General features: G+C 47.7%; 1 long non-coding RNA gene across 2 annotated transcripts; it reads right to left on the bottom strand.

Annotated features, from left to right (window-relative positions):
* Positions 1-403: 403 nt before the first annotated feature.
* On the bottom strand, positions 404-9,485 carry LOC121817735 (uncharacterized). 2 transcript variants are annotated; one of them, XR_006057776.2, is made up of 4 exons: positions 9,410-9,485; positions 9,059-9,294; positions 8,376-8,450; positions 404-1,855 (listed from the first exon to the last, which is right to left on the bottom strand). It is a non-coding gene; the product is annotated as an uncharacterized LOC121817735 (long non-coding RNA). The 2 variants fall into 2 exon arrangements; XR_009598187.1 differs by having other exon boundaries at positions 9,059-9,470.
* Positions 9,486-12,952: the final 3,467 nt, after the last annotated feature.

The following is a 12,952-nucleotide window of genomic DNA, read 5'->3' as shown; positions in this document are numbered from 1 at the left end:
AAGCTGACAAATATCATTGATATTACCTGAAATATCATCAACAAGGAGTATCTAAAATCTACCAGGCTTTCTTTATTTTTTGAGAATTATCATCATTATATTGTGGTCTCTAGCTTTTGTTTTAGGCCTGAAAGCTGAAAAACTTTGGGTCACTCAAAGAAAAACAAAAAGAAGCGGAAAAAGATGATCTTGTAAACACCCGTGCATCCATTCACACGCCTTCAGAGCGAGCCCCCTACATGTGAGTAGTTTCTGTTTCGAGAGTGCCTTTGTAAGTCCAGTCTGTTCCAAGTCCAACAAAGTTAGGTTAGGTACTCAACCAACACAATTGGGTACTAGTACTATACTATAATAGGTTTATAATACTTTCACACAAATAATACACAAAAACAAACACAAAAAATAAAGAAAAGATCTTTAATCTCACAATACAGTACCTAGGACAGCATACAGCACAGAGCAACAGCTGGCACACGGGGCTGGCACACACACTGGCATCTCTGAAAGTCTGCAGGTTTGTATGTAGGGGACTTACTGCATTCAGTACTATTGTGAAGCCCAGGGTAGAAAGCTCAGATGCAAGCCTTAAATATATGCAGTGTGTGAGTTACCTTTTTATAAGCACGAGGACTTGTTCAGCGGTTGAAGGCATTTTTCACACAAGGTCAAGAATAAAGCTGGTTTCCTGTATCCAATGTCACCCGGTGTGATCTCTGCTGCCACTCACTGCCACTGTGGCCTCAGAGACCACAGCACAGCCCCCCTGTGCAGGACAGAGAGCATGGGGGGAGCTCACAGTGTCCTCAGGGAGGTACAGGGGGCTACAGTGTTACCAGGCAAGGAGATGTCTGACTACAGGACCCAGATGCTAGAGGCGAAGCCGTTACAAAGGCGGATGAATGCTCACGACAAGCCTTGGGCTCCAGGGCTTCCCCGTCCATGCCGAGAGTCTGAGAACACCTGGAAGCCGAGAAGAAGCCAGCGCGCACGAGAACAACACTGACCTCCTCCCACCACCTCTCTGGCCTTCACTGCTGAGCTCCACTCCTCCAGCCTCCTCTCACCTGAGATTCCTCGCTCCTCCCACCTTGCTTCTGCCAAGGTTCAGAGAAAACATCCCAGACTTCCCATTGGCTCAGCTGCCACAGGAGAGGTCGGGGACCGACCGTAGCAGCGGTGACAGCAACGCAGACCTTCCCTCCCAGACTGGACTAGGAGGAAACGCTTGGAAGGAACAGCAAGGAGGGACACCGAATAGGCTTCCCTGTCCAGCTCAGGAAGGCATGAATGAAACCCAACACACCGCAGAAACAAGACATTCTAACAACAGTCTTTTCACTTTCCCTCCTAAACTGTGTGCCTGGAAGTGGGGCAGGTCACAGGTTAGGGAGGGGGGAACAGAGCCAGCAGAACTGAACACGAGGAGCAGATGAACACGAGCGCAGGCCACGGTCACGAGGGCCAAGCCTCAGGCGCGGAACTCAGGCCACACTGCCCTCCGTCCAGGGCCGCGGTCGGATGCCCGAGCTTTATCCACTCCCAGGGAAGTCATACCTAGGGCTCAGCGCTGTCCTGAAAAATTAAGCGACTCGAGCCCCAGATCTAACGATAAGCTTGCAACATGTGGTTTCTACAAATGACACACGGTGATGCGCGACTCTGGAGAAGTGCTGGCAATCCACATACACGGTGGAGACCGCGTGTGATGAACCACGCAGCAGGACGCATCTTCAGGGAGGCGCACTTCAGGCAGCAAAATACAGAGGGTGCGGCGTCACGGAGATTCCAGCTCCTCTCCTCACACCCATGTGACTTTCCGCAAGCTGCTTAGAATCTTTATGTCTTGATTTGTTCACTTGGAAAAAAATGGGGATAATTTCAATAAATTTATGGTTGAGAGGATTATAGGTAACATATATGTAAAGTACTTGAAATATAGTAGGTATTTAATAAATGTAGTTATTATTATACTAATAGACCGGGACAATCCTGGAAATTCAGGGTGTGTGAGAACTCCACCGATTGTTTTTCTATCTCCATATAATTATTCAAGGTCCATCTCAAGTCCCACCAGTTCTAACACCTTCCATATATCATAAACCCATACTGATTTCTTTCTTTCTTGATAATATGATTTTATATTTTATGAATTTTCCTTTTATTACATGGACTATTACATAGTTACTACCAAGTCACTCCTACAAGACCTTTTCCACACTGTTTTAAAATTCCCTTTGTATTCAACACACTATAAGACACCTGGTAAGCATGTGATAACAAGAACTTAACTCATTGTGGTTCAAATAGTATTTTTTTTTTTTTGGCCAGACTGTAAACATAATTCGTAAATACCTAGGCATTACCTGAATTATTGTTTGGAGGAAAAATGTTTCGTTTTCATACTGTACTATCATCTGTACAGAAAATGAAAATCCTAGCTACCTCACAAAGCTACTGTCACTTTGTCTAACCCTAGCCTTCTGACAGATGGCACAGTAGTAAAGAATCTGCCTACCAATGCTGGAACTGAAGGTTTGATCCCTGGGCCTGAAGACGCCTTGGAGAGAGAAATGGCAACCCACTCCAGTATTCTCGCCTGGGAAATCTCATGGATAGAGGAGCCTGGCTACAGTCCATGGGGTGGCAAAGAGTCAGACATGACTTAGCAATGAAACAATAACATCTCTTATAGAAATGACATTCCCTTAATCTCCCTACCACACATACACACTACGGACACTGAAAAAATCAGGATCATTGCCAAGGCTAGACTTACGAAATAGGGAAACATGTACGCTTTCCCTCATGCTCTCTCACTCAAGTGCCCAGCACGCCCACTAAACCCGGCTTCTGTTGTCATCCTCTGACCACTAACAAAAGGTGTTCTTTCATAGAGCAAGTAGGGGTTTTTGTCTTTATTTCTTAATCTGAATCTGTTTCTCAGCATCACTTTCCCAGAGAAACTTTCCTTAGTCATCCCTCTAACTGTAAAGAAAAGAGTTTGTCCCTCCGTTAAGGATTTCAACATCAGGAGTAACCGGACAAATTTTTTAAGACATAGCTCATTATATCCCAATGTAATGACTAGTAAAACCATTTCAAAGCTGTGTGAAAAGATGAGGTTTGAAGACACAAATTTAATTCTCACCCCCTCATCTCTCCCCAGTATAACCTTAATAGAAATGACACTTTAAGAATTTAATGAGAAAAACTCCATCACAATGATAAGGAAGTGAGCTATGTAAGTACTACAGTCCATGGGGTGGCAAACATGGGGTTAAGACAGCCAGAGTTCACGTGCAAACAGTCATCACAGAGAGCAGCGAGCTCGAGGGAAGAAGTGACGGAGGCCCTGCCGCCCTCCCAACCTGACCAGGAAAGCAGGGGATGAAGGCGGCGGGCGGACGGGCAGCACGTCCGGCTGGAAGCGGCCTCACGCAGGTTCTCTTTGGTTGCTGCAGACTGGTGGAATTCAAGGACAGAGAGACAGTGCGACCTAGGAATTCAGCCCCCAAGGGGGGACTTGCTGAGACAACAAGACACGTCTTTGCAGCGACAAAGACATGTCTTGGAAGCGAGGGGTTACTAGAAGCTGCACACAGAGATACATCGTTGGCAAATTTCGGGAAGAATGAATTCCCAGGGTGGCCCTGTTACTAACTGGTGAATAACACAGTGTTTCCCTAGCCAAAACAGGTTAAATGCCTGGCCACAGAGGACCCTGCATCGGCCTCAAGGCTTCAAAAAACAACCACCACCAGGGGAGGAAAGCAGAACAAGCAGGCCAAGACAGGGGAATGACGGCGCAGAAGCAAGCTCTGCTCACCAGGACCGGCACCTGAGAGGGAGCCTCATTTTCCGCTCAGAGGACCAAGAAGAAAATCTTGAAGTATTAAAAAAAAAAAAAGTTGACCCTCTTTATTTTTATACAAGTTTTAGAATCAGCCTATTGATTTACAAAGACATACACACAAAAATGCTGGGTTTTGATTGGCATAGCAAATGTAAACTGTAAAGCTACAGTAATTCAGCGAAGCGCTGCTGCTGCTGCTGCTGAGTCACGTCAGGCGTGTCCGACTCTGTGCGGCCCCACAGACAGCAGCCCGCCAGGCTCCCCCGTCCCTGGGATTCTCCAGGCAAGAGCACGGGAGTGGGCTGCCATTTCATGCGAGGACACACAAATAGACTGGTAGAAGAGAACAGTGCTGGGCCCAGCCGCCCAGTCAGGACCAGCTCTTTCCCAACCCCGAGGGCTGTAGCCTCCCAGGCTCCTGTGTCCGTGGGATTTCCCAGGCAAGAATGCTGGAGTGGTTGCCATTCGCTTCTCCAGGGGGTCTTCCCGACCCGCGGATCGAGCCCAGGTCTCCTGTGCTGCGGGTGGTCTCCTGCATTGTGGGCAGAGTTTCTGCCAGCTGAGCCACCAGGGAAGCCGCCAGGACACACCAGGGAAGCCAGAAGTAGACCAACCAGCTCCGTCCTGCTTGAAAACAATGGCATCATTAGGCGAAGGTCCAGGCAGGGGAATGTCTGTTCAGTAAGTGTTCTGGATCAACGGGGTGTCCATAATTTTAGTGACGTCTGACCCCTATTTAACAGGAGTCACGGAATAAATTCAAACGGATAATAGGTCTTAAGGGTAAAACACTAAAACAACCAGAAGATTAAAAGGAGAATATTTTAATTAACTTGGTTTAGACAAAAATTTCTTGATCACAGAAAGCCTTAGCTATAAAAGAAACGATTGATAAATAGGATTCATTGAAACTGAGAACTTCTGATCTTCCAAGAGACACACTGGAGAGAATGAATAGGCAATACATGTAGGAGCTGCTTGCAACAAATACTTCTGACAGAGAGCAGCCATGCATAACGCCTAGGGTTCTGTGAATCAGCAACTGAAGGAGGACATGGCAACCCACTCCCGCATTCTAGCCTGGGAAGTCCCAAGGCAGAGGAGCCTGCGGGCTTCAGTCCACGGGGCCACAAAAGAGGCGGACACGACTGAGCGACTCAACAGCAGCGACTAGCCCGGGATATGAGGAAGGACAAATCAGCAAAGGTCGGGCCACAGAAGCACGGGTTCCCACGAAAGAGGAAATCCCGTTGTTCAAAGCGTGTAGAAAGCATCTCCACACCGTTAGACCCCGGGGAAGCGCACGTTAAAGCCGCCGTGAGGTACCTCTACCCACCCACTAGAGCAAGTGCTGTGAATAGGACGAGTAATTCCAAGAGTCTTCAGGAGGTGGCGCGCTGGAGGCCCGCTGGCTGCCGCTGGAAGCATAAACGGGAAAAGCTGTTTTGGAGAGCCCTTTGGCCACGTCTTCTGAAGCCGGTCTTTAAGTCTGTACCACAAGCCGGCTGTTTCCGCCTGCTTTCAATGTGCGTATATCTGCACCAAAGCAACCGCATACTCTTTCTCTCATCACCGCCCCCTCCGTATTTAGTGCCGGACTCTCCGGAAATCCAGAGACCTCAAACTATTTAAACTCAGCTGTGTGCGAGCAAAGCTTGCCCTTCAAATCTCCTGCCACCACTGCGAGTCTAGAAGATACACGGAAAAAATCAACAATGTCTTTTTCCCACGTGGTGCATGAAGGCGGGTACATGGAAACCCAAGAGAGAAAGCAACCCTCAAAAATTCTCTCAAAATATCATTTGGTAAAGTAAACCAACTGAAAACCATACAATCATTAGGAATTGTTTGTACAAATCTTATTGCATTCTGTAAATGAATACTGACTATACTGAATACTGGATATATATCCAATTTATATAGAATGCAAAAATCAAGTTTAACATGATATAGGAGATATGATAGTTTTTAAAATGAAACCTAAGCATATGTGTATTATATTCTGGAAGGATATTGGCATAATTTTAACAAAAGTTAGAGTTAAGGGAAGAATTACCGAGTTTTTTCATTATGATTACCTATCATTTCTAATGTTTATACCGCTGGGTAAATTTTTGTAACTACAGAGTCTCTTTATATTTTCATTGGATTTAGAAGTGTAGATTCTATTCCATTAGGAGTCTTGGGTTCGATTCCTGGGTCAGAAAGATCCCCCGGAGAAGGAAATGGCAACCGCTCTAGTATTCTAGCCTGGAGAATCCCATGGACAGAGGAGCCTGGTGGGCTACAGTCCACGGGGTCAGAAAGAGCTGGACACAGCTGAGCAGCTGAGCACACAAGTACGAGCATCCTCTCCCATTAATGATTGTTGACATTCACTTCTGGCATTTTTTTTTTCAGAAGGTAGCCTCTCACTTTAGAAATATTCAAACTGAGGTTCAGAGAGGTCTGGTTAGGAAATACAATCACACTTCAGTAAAAAAAAAAAATTATCCAAAAACCCATCAACAGATAATAGCTGTGCGTTCTGCTTTCCTTTATGGCCACTGCAGCAGAGAGACTGGGGGTCACGTAAGAATGAGAAATGAGGCCAGCAGCATGGCAGTCTGGCCAAAGGGATAATAGAGAGACATGTCAGAGCAGAGACAAACACTAAAGTCTGTGGGCAAAAGCTCGAGGGGCACAGGGTTGGCACAGCCTCAGCAAATCTCAACAGCACTCAGTAACTGCAAAGGAGTAAAGGGCGGCTTGACAGTGGAGGAACCTGACAATTAGCCAAGTGGCAACATCACCAGCAATGAGGCAAGCCAACGTGACCAACCCCCTGATACGCTGTTATCAGGACACTTCATTTTTCTGATTCTTTTGCCCAAAATGCACAATCTCACTCCAATTAAGAGAATACATTGGACAAATGTAAATTAAGAGACGTTCTATAAAATAATGCATCACTTCAGAATATCAAAGTTAAGAAACTTTTACAGACTGAGGGAGACTAAGAAGAAATAACATCTAGTGAAAAATGGGTAAAATTCAAGTAAGATTTATAGTCTAGTAAGTAAGGCTGTGCCAGCATTAACCTCTTGCTCTTGATGTCTATACTATGGCTTTGTAAGATGTTAAAATTATGGGAAATAGAGTGAGCAATATAAGGGAATGCTTTTTTCTGTTTGCAACTTTTTCATTCAGAACAAAAGAGATTTCTTTTAAAATAAGTGCTTACAACATGATGAAAAGAAAAAAATCTTAAAATTTTTGAGTCCCTGCTGTAAGCCAGGTACTGTTGGTGAATGAGGCAGCCAAGCCCCAGGCTGTCACTTCTTTGGTAGAAAATGCACACGCTGAGCAAGCAAAGAGGAAAAGTGGAGCTGTTGACTACAGACTGAAAGCATTTAATAAGTCATCATATAATAAGTATTTGTAACGCTGGTTGAAATAGCTCATGAACTGCTTTACCAGCAGGATTCAAGGTTCACAAAACCAAGATCTGTCGTGTGCTCCCCTTGCCTGCGGCAAACCCTTCCATCTGGTGGTGAGATGGGGGCCTGCAGCAATCTATCTACAGCCTCGCGGTTCCTGCCTGTTCTCCTGGAATGTTTAGGGATTCCAAGGAAAGTTATGACCAACCTAGACAGCATATTAAAACGCAGAGACATTACTTTGCCGACTAAGGTCCGTCTAGTCAAGGCTATGGTTTTTCCTGTGGTCATGTATGGATGTGAGAGTTGGGCTGTGAAGAAAGCTGAGCACTGAAGAATAGATGCTTTTGAACTGTGGTGTTGGAGAAGACTCTTGAGAGTCCTTTGGACTGCAAGGAGATCCAACCAGTCCATCCTAAAGGAGATCAGCCCTGGGTGTTCTTTGGAAGGACTGATGCTAAAGCTGAAACTCCAGTACTTTGGCCACTTCATGCGAAGAGCTGACTCATTGGAAAAGACTCTGATGCTGGGAGGGATTGGGGGCAGGAGGAAAAGGGAACGACAGAGGATGAGATGGCTGGATGGCATCACCGACTCAATGGACGTGAGTTTGAATAAATTCCGGGAGATGGTGATGGACAGGGAGGCCTGGCATGCTGCGATTCATGGGGTCGCAAAGGGTCGGACACGACTGAGCGACTGAACTGAACTGAAAGCATTATAAGAGGCTCTGTGGCAGAAGCTGTGTTAGAACCTAGGTCTGTAAACTGCCAGCCTAACACTTCTTCCAACGTCCACGAATGTGCTGAGCAGAGTTACAGCGATAGTGCAGAGGGTGGAGCCTGGATGCTGTTTCGGACCCAGGGACGCGTCTCCTGCTTCCATAGGTGGGTGGTTCACCCCTGCACCGCCTGGGAAGCCACGCAGTCAAGCTGCATGGGCTCAAACCTTGGCTCCAGTTAGCAACCTCAGCAAGTCACCAACATTCTCCAAGCCTTGCTCCAAATGACCCAGTAACCTGGCATCTCATAGCCTTGTGGGGCTCCCATCGGCTTTAAAAAATACTTCAAACAGTGTCTGGAAGGTAGTAGCCCTTCACTAACCTTAGCTCTCCTTCCCCATAACAATCTTCTCACGACGCCCAATGGTCATGACTTCTCTGAAGTCTGTCTTCTCTGCTAAAAGGTAGGATTTTGAGGACAAAGATGGAGGCTCTTTGTTATTCACGCTGTACATCTGTGTCTTAACATGGTGCTTGGAGCCCAGTGGGTGCCCACAAAATGCTTCTTCAAGAAATGGATCAGGATATCCATGGATAACGAAATGGCAAAAGCATTTCAAAGTCTTTCACTCTGAGCAGCAAATCTGGCGCTGGCCAGAGGCGCACGTGCCCTCGGCCTTCCTTGGTGGCTCAGCGGCACACGGTCCGCCTGCAGTGCAGGAGCCGAAGGAGATGTGGTTTTGACCCCTGGGTCGGGAAGACCCCCTGAAAGAGGAAAGGGCAGCCCGCTCCAGCGTTCTTGCCTGGAGAATCCCATGGACAGAGGAGCCTGGTGTGCTACAGTCCCTGGGGTCACAGACCTGAACACGACTGAGCAACTCAGCACAAGCACACCCTCTGTACAGCATGCAGTGCACAGGAGCTTTATTCCAAGCTCAGGATGCCCAGAAGCAAGCATGAAGCAGCCACCTATAGCCAGTTGTGTGAGTTGGATACCTAAGCTAACTTTGTTGGGCTTACAACTGTGCTCTGGGAATGGAACTTATCCGTACGTAGGGGACTTACCAGAGCGTTAGGGCAGGGAAATCACATAACTTAGCATTGAAACCGGAGCACGAGGACAGCGGAAGTGAGCCGGGATGGACCCGGTCACACCCGGACCAAGACCGCCCCATCACCCAGGCTCCACAAGGGACAGCATGCGGAGAAGGAGACAGAGTCCTCAGACGCGGGACTCGGACGGGGGATTTCTCCAGTAAAAAGCCTTTGTTTCTGCCATTCCATTCAGCTCCTGAAGTTTTCTGAGGGAAAAAGTGACAAGTCAAAGGTCAAGAGGAAAAACTGGATTTATCAGTAAATACACAAATCTCTCACCGCTGGCCCAAATACTGTTTTGTTTTGCTTTGTTTCTCTCACTTAGTCTTTTAAGTTTGCAGGAGTTTAACCTGGAGGAGACACCCTGAGCAGAGATGCCTGTGCAAGCTGGCCGCTGATGCGCTGTGACTCAGAGCCTCATGCGATGCTATTTACAGCGTGCGGCGGGCACCAGGCTTCCCAGGGCTGAGAGGTGCGGATGTGAATGCATTAGGCAAGCAGCTATTTTGTCTGAGTCATGTGTCCCTGACACCAGTCTGGAGGCTCAGTGTTCTTGCAACAAGAGGGGGAACAAAAGACCATTGATAAACTCAGAAGAACTTCCAAGTATCAGAAGGAACAGAGAGAAGCGCAGTGGAAACGAAACACCATCAGAGAACCCCTGACGAGAACGCAGAGCCCTTCTGGGTCTCGGGAGCCAGGTTAGGGATATGCCCTTCCTACTTTGTCCCCACTTCCTTTATTTTTAAACTCATAGTCTTTAGCTTTTAATTAATAGCAGTGGTTTGGAATCATTTCGGATTTTTGGAAAAATTGAGCCGAGAGAACGCAGAGCTTCACATGCTCCCCTCCCCTCCCCACAGTGTCCTCAGCTGTCAGCCCCGCCATTAGCAAGACACACGGGCCACAGACCGTAAGCCTGCATTGTTTCAGTTACTGTCAGTAATTAATCTGCTTACTTAACCACATTATTCTTAACTAAATTCCATAGTTTACCTCGCGTTCACTCCGTATTTCGCATCCTCCACACCTGGCCGAATGTATAGCGGCGGCGTCCTCCAGTCCGGCGTCGCACAGAATGGTTTCAGAGCTTGACGCGGGGACACAGGCCGCTTCCGCATCTGGGCTGTTGCAACAGATGCCGCAGTGAACACAGGTGTGCAGAGAGCCACTCATTCCCTCTGGATACGTACCCAGAGTGGGATTGCTGGGTCATATGGTGGTTCTACTCTCAATGTTTTTGAGGAACGTACTATTGTCAATAATGGGTGAATCAACCTCCCACCCATGGTGATCAAGAGCTCCCTTTTATTTAAGCTTTTGCCTCTTGAACTTCTGTCTCTTTTTGATGACGGCCATTCCAACAGGTGTGAGGTGACAGCGTGATTCTGATCTGCGTGCCCCTGATGATCGGCAATGCTGCACCCGTGCTTGCGGACCTGTTGGCTGCGCGCATGCCTTCTCTGGAGAAATGCGTATTTAAGCCCTTTGCCCATTTTTTGCTGGGATATAACTGACATTTAACATTAACTCTGAAAACAAATATCATGTATCAATGCATATATGTGGAATCTAGAAAAATGGTATAGATAAATTTATTGGCAAAGCAGAAATAGAGACACAATCAGAGAGAACAAACGTGTGGACACCACGGAAGGAAGAGGGGTGGGGAGGAAAGGAGATCGGGGTTGACACAAATACGTTATTGATACAAGGCATGAATAGGTAACTAGTGAGAACCTACCGAATAGCTCAGGGAACTCTGCTCACTGTTCTGTAGTGACCTAAATGGGAAAGAAATCCAAGGAAGAGGGGATATATGCATATGTAGGTTGGTGCTGGGGAAGATTGAAGGCGGGAGGAGAAGGGGATGAGAGAGGATGAGATGGTTGGGTGGCATCACCGGCTCGATGGACATGGGTTTGAACAAGCTCTGGGAGTTGGTGATGGACAGGGAGGCCTGGCGTGCTGCAGTCCATGGGGTCTCAGAGAGCTGGACACAAGTTGGTGACTGAAAAAACCTCAATGGCTGGTTCACTTTGCTGTACAGTAGAAACGAACACGACACTATAAAGCAACTATGCTCAGGTTTAAAAAAAAATAGCTCTGTGAGAGAGTGAACGCAGCTATGTTCTCCACACCCAGCACTGGGTGCTCGAGGAGCTCCTGGCTTCGCACAGCAAAGTCTCAAGAGTGTGACCCCCTCCTCCGCGCCCAGAGACTGGTTTAGTCACTGTCTCTCCAAGTCCTATGTCTCTGCCCAGGGCCCATTGGTGCTTTTGCAGCCCTCTCAATTGGTGACCGTCAGCTCAATTCCCACCCCTTCAGGGGACTCTGAGGTTCTGGAATGGAGGCTGTGACTGGACACTCACTCTGAGCCTCTGTCAGGGAGGGAGGTCCTACATCTCGGCCTCAGTCACCCCCCACCCCCATGCCTGGTCCCGCAGCTCCTCTGAGCTCCTGTACAGCACACACTGGGGGCCGTGAGAAGGACTCAGCATCCACCAGACAGATGGCCGCCGCTGTCTTTCCTAGATGTTTAAGGTGAAAAGTAGATGCCAAGAAACAACGTATTTTTTCACACCCATCATAGTTGCGCCATGGTTCTCACAGTTCTGCAGTTGAAAATGCTGGGTCATCCGTGAGCTGGGCCGAGGCGGCTTCTTGGCTTTGTGCCATGTGACAGGCGCACTCGGTAAAGGGCCCAAGATCACGCGCAGCCCCTCCAGTGCCGACAGGCAACGCCACGTGGTGCTTTAAGGAGGTATCCTTCCGTCTCATACTCTCTGGAAATCACTGCTCGCTTGCTACTTTATATTCTATTATTAAATAAGGGCGTCCCCGGTGGCTCAGTCATTAAAGAACCCCCTATAATGCAGGAGATTGCCCACAGCACAGGAAGCCCGGGTTCAATCCCTGAGTCTGGAAGTTCCTGGAGAAGGAAATGTCAATCCACTCCAGTATTCTTGTCTGAAAATCCCGTGGACGGAGGAGCCTGGTGGCTGCTGTACAGGGTGTCACAGAGAGCCAGACATGACTGAGCATACGCACATCCCTCAGGCCCCAGTAGGGAAGTTGGAGCCCATCCCTGTCCGCCACCACTGGCAATAGTAAGATGTGGCCCGTCAGTGCAGGAGGGAATCAATGGGGGTCTTGGACTGACTGCTCTAAGACAGCATAAGAGAAGGGGGATCTGAGGGACTCTTCTGTGTTCAGCCCTCTGAGAGAGTTCTGGAAGGAAGCATTCGTCAAGATGACACTGAGAAGGCAGTGAGCACATTATGGACGCTGCTATCTGGTCATCACTTCACGTTATCACACACAGAAATTAAGGAGGGTTTCTTTTTCAAAAAATTGGTCTTATTTTGTTTTTTGGCTATGTCTAATAGCATGCCGGGTCTTAGTTTCCTGACCAGGGATCAAACCCTATGCCCCCTACAGTGGAAGCTCTGAATCTTAACCACTGGACTACTAGGGAAGTCCCTGAGAAATTTTTCTAATGGAATATTCTGATTGATGTCTGGTTTTTTCTGTTGTGAATTTTACTTATTGCATTATTGTGAATATTGAGGGCTTCCTGGTGGCTTAGCAGTAAAGAATCCACCTGCCGATGCATAAGACACCGGTTCGATCCCTGGGTGGGGAAGAACCCCTAGAGAAGGAAACGGCGGCCCACTCCAGCATTCTTGCCTGGAAAATCCCATGGGCAGAGGAGCCCAGAGGGCTACAGTCCGTGAGTAGCAAAAGAGTTGGACACGAATTAGTGACTAAGCAACTAAACGCTATTGAGAAAGAGAAGGAGGGAGGGAGGGAGGGAGGGGAAGAAGGGAGGCTCTGATTCAACTTAGAGCCTGAAAAGATTTA

Source organism: Ovis aries, chromosome 23, assembly GCF_016772045.2.
Source record: "Ovis aries strain OAR_USU_Benz2616 breed Rambouillet chromosome 23, ARS-UI_Ramb_v3.0, whole genome shotgun sequence".
Lineage (NCBI taxonomy): Eukaryota > Metazoa > Chordata > Mammalia > Artiodactyla > Bovidae > Ovis > Ovis aries.
Note: the sequence above shows the minus strand (reverse complement) of the source record. Positions and strands in the feature narration are given on the sequence as shown.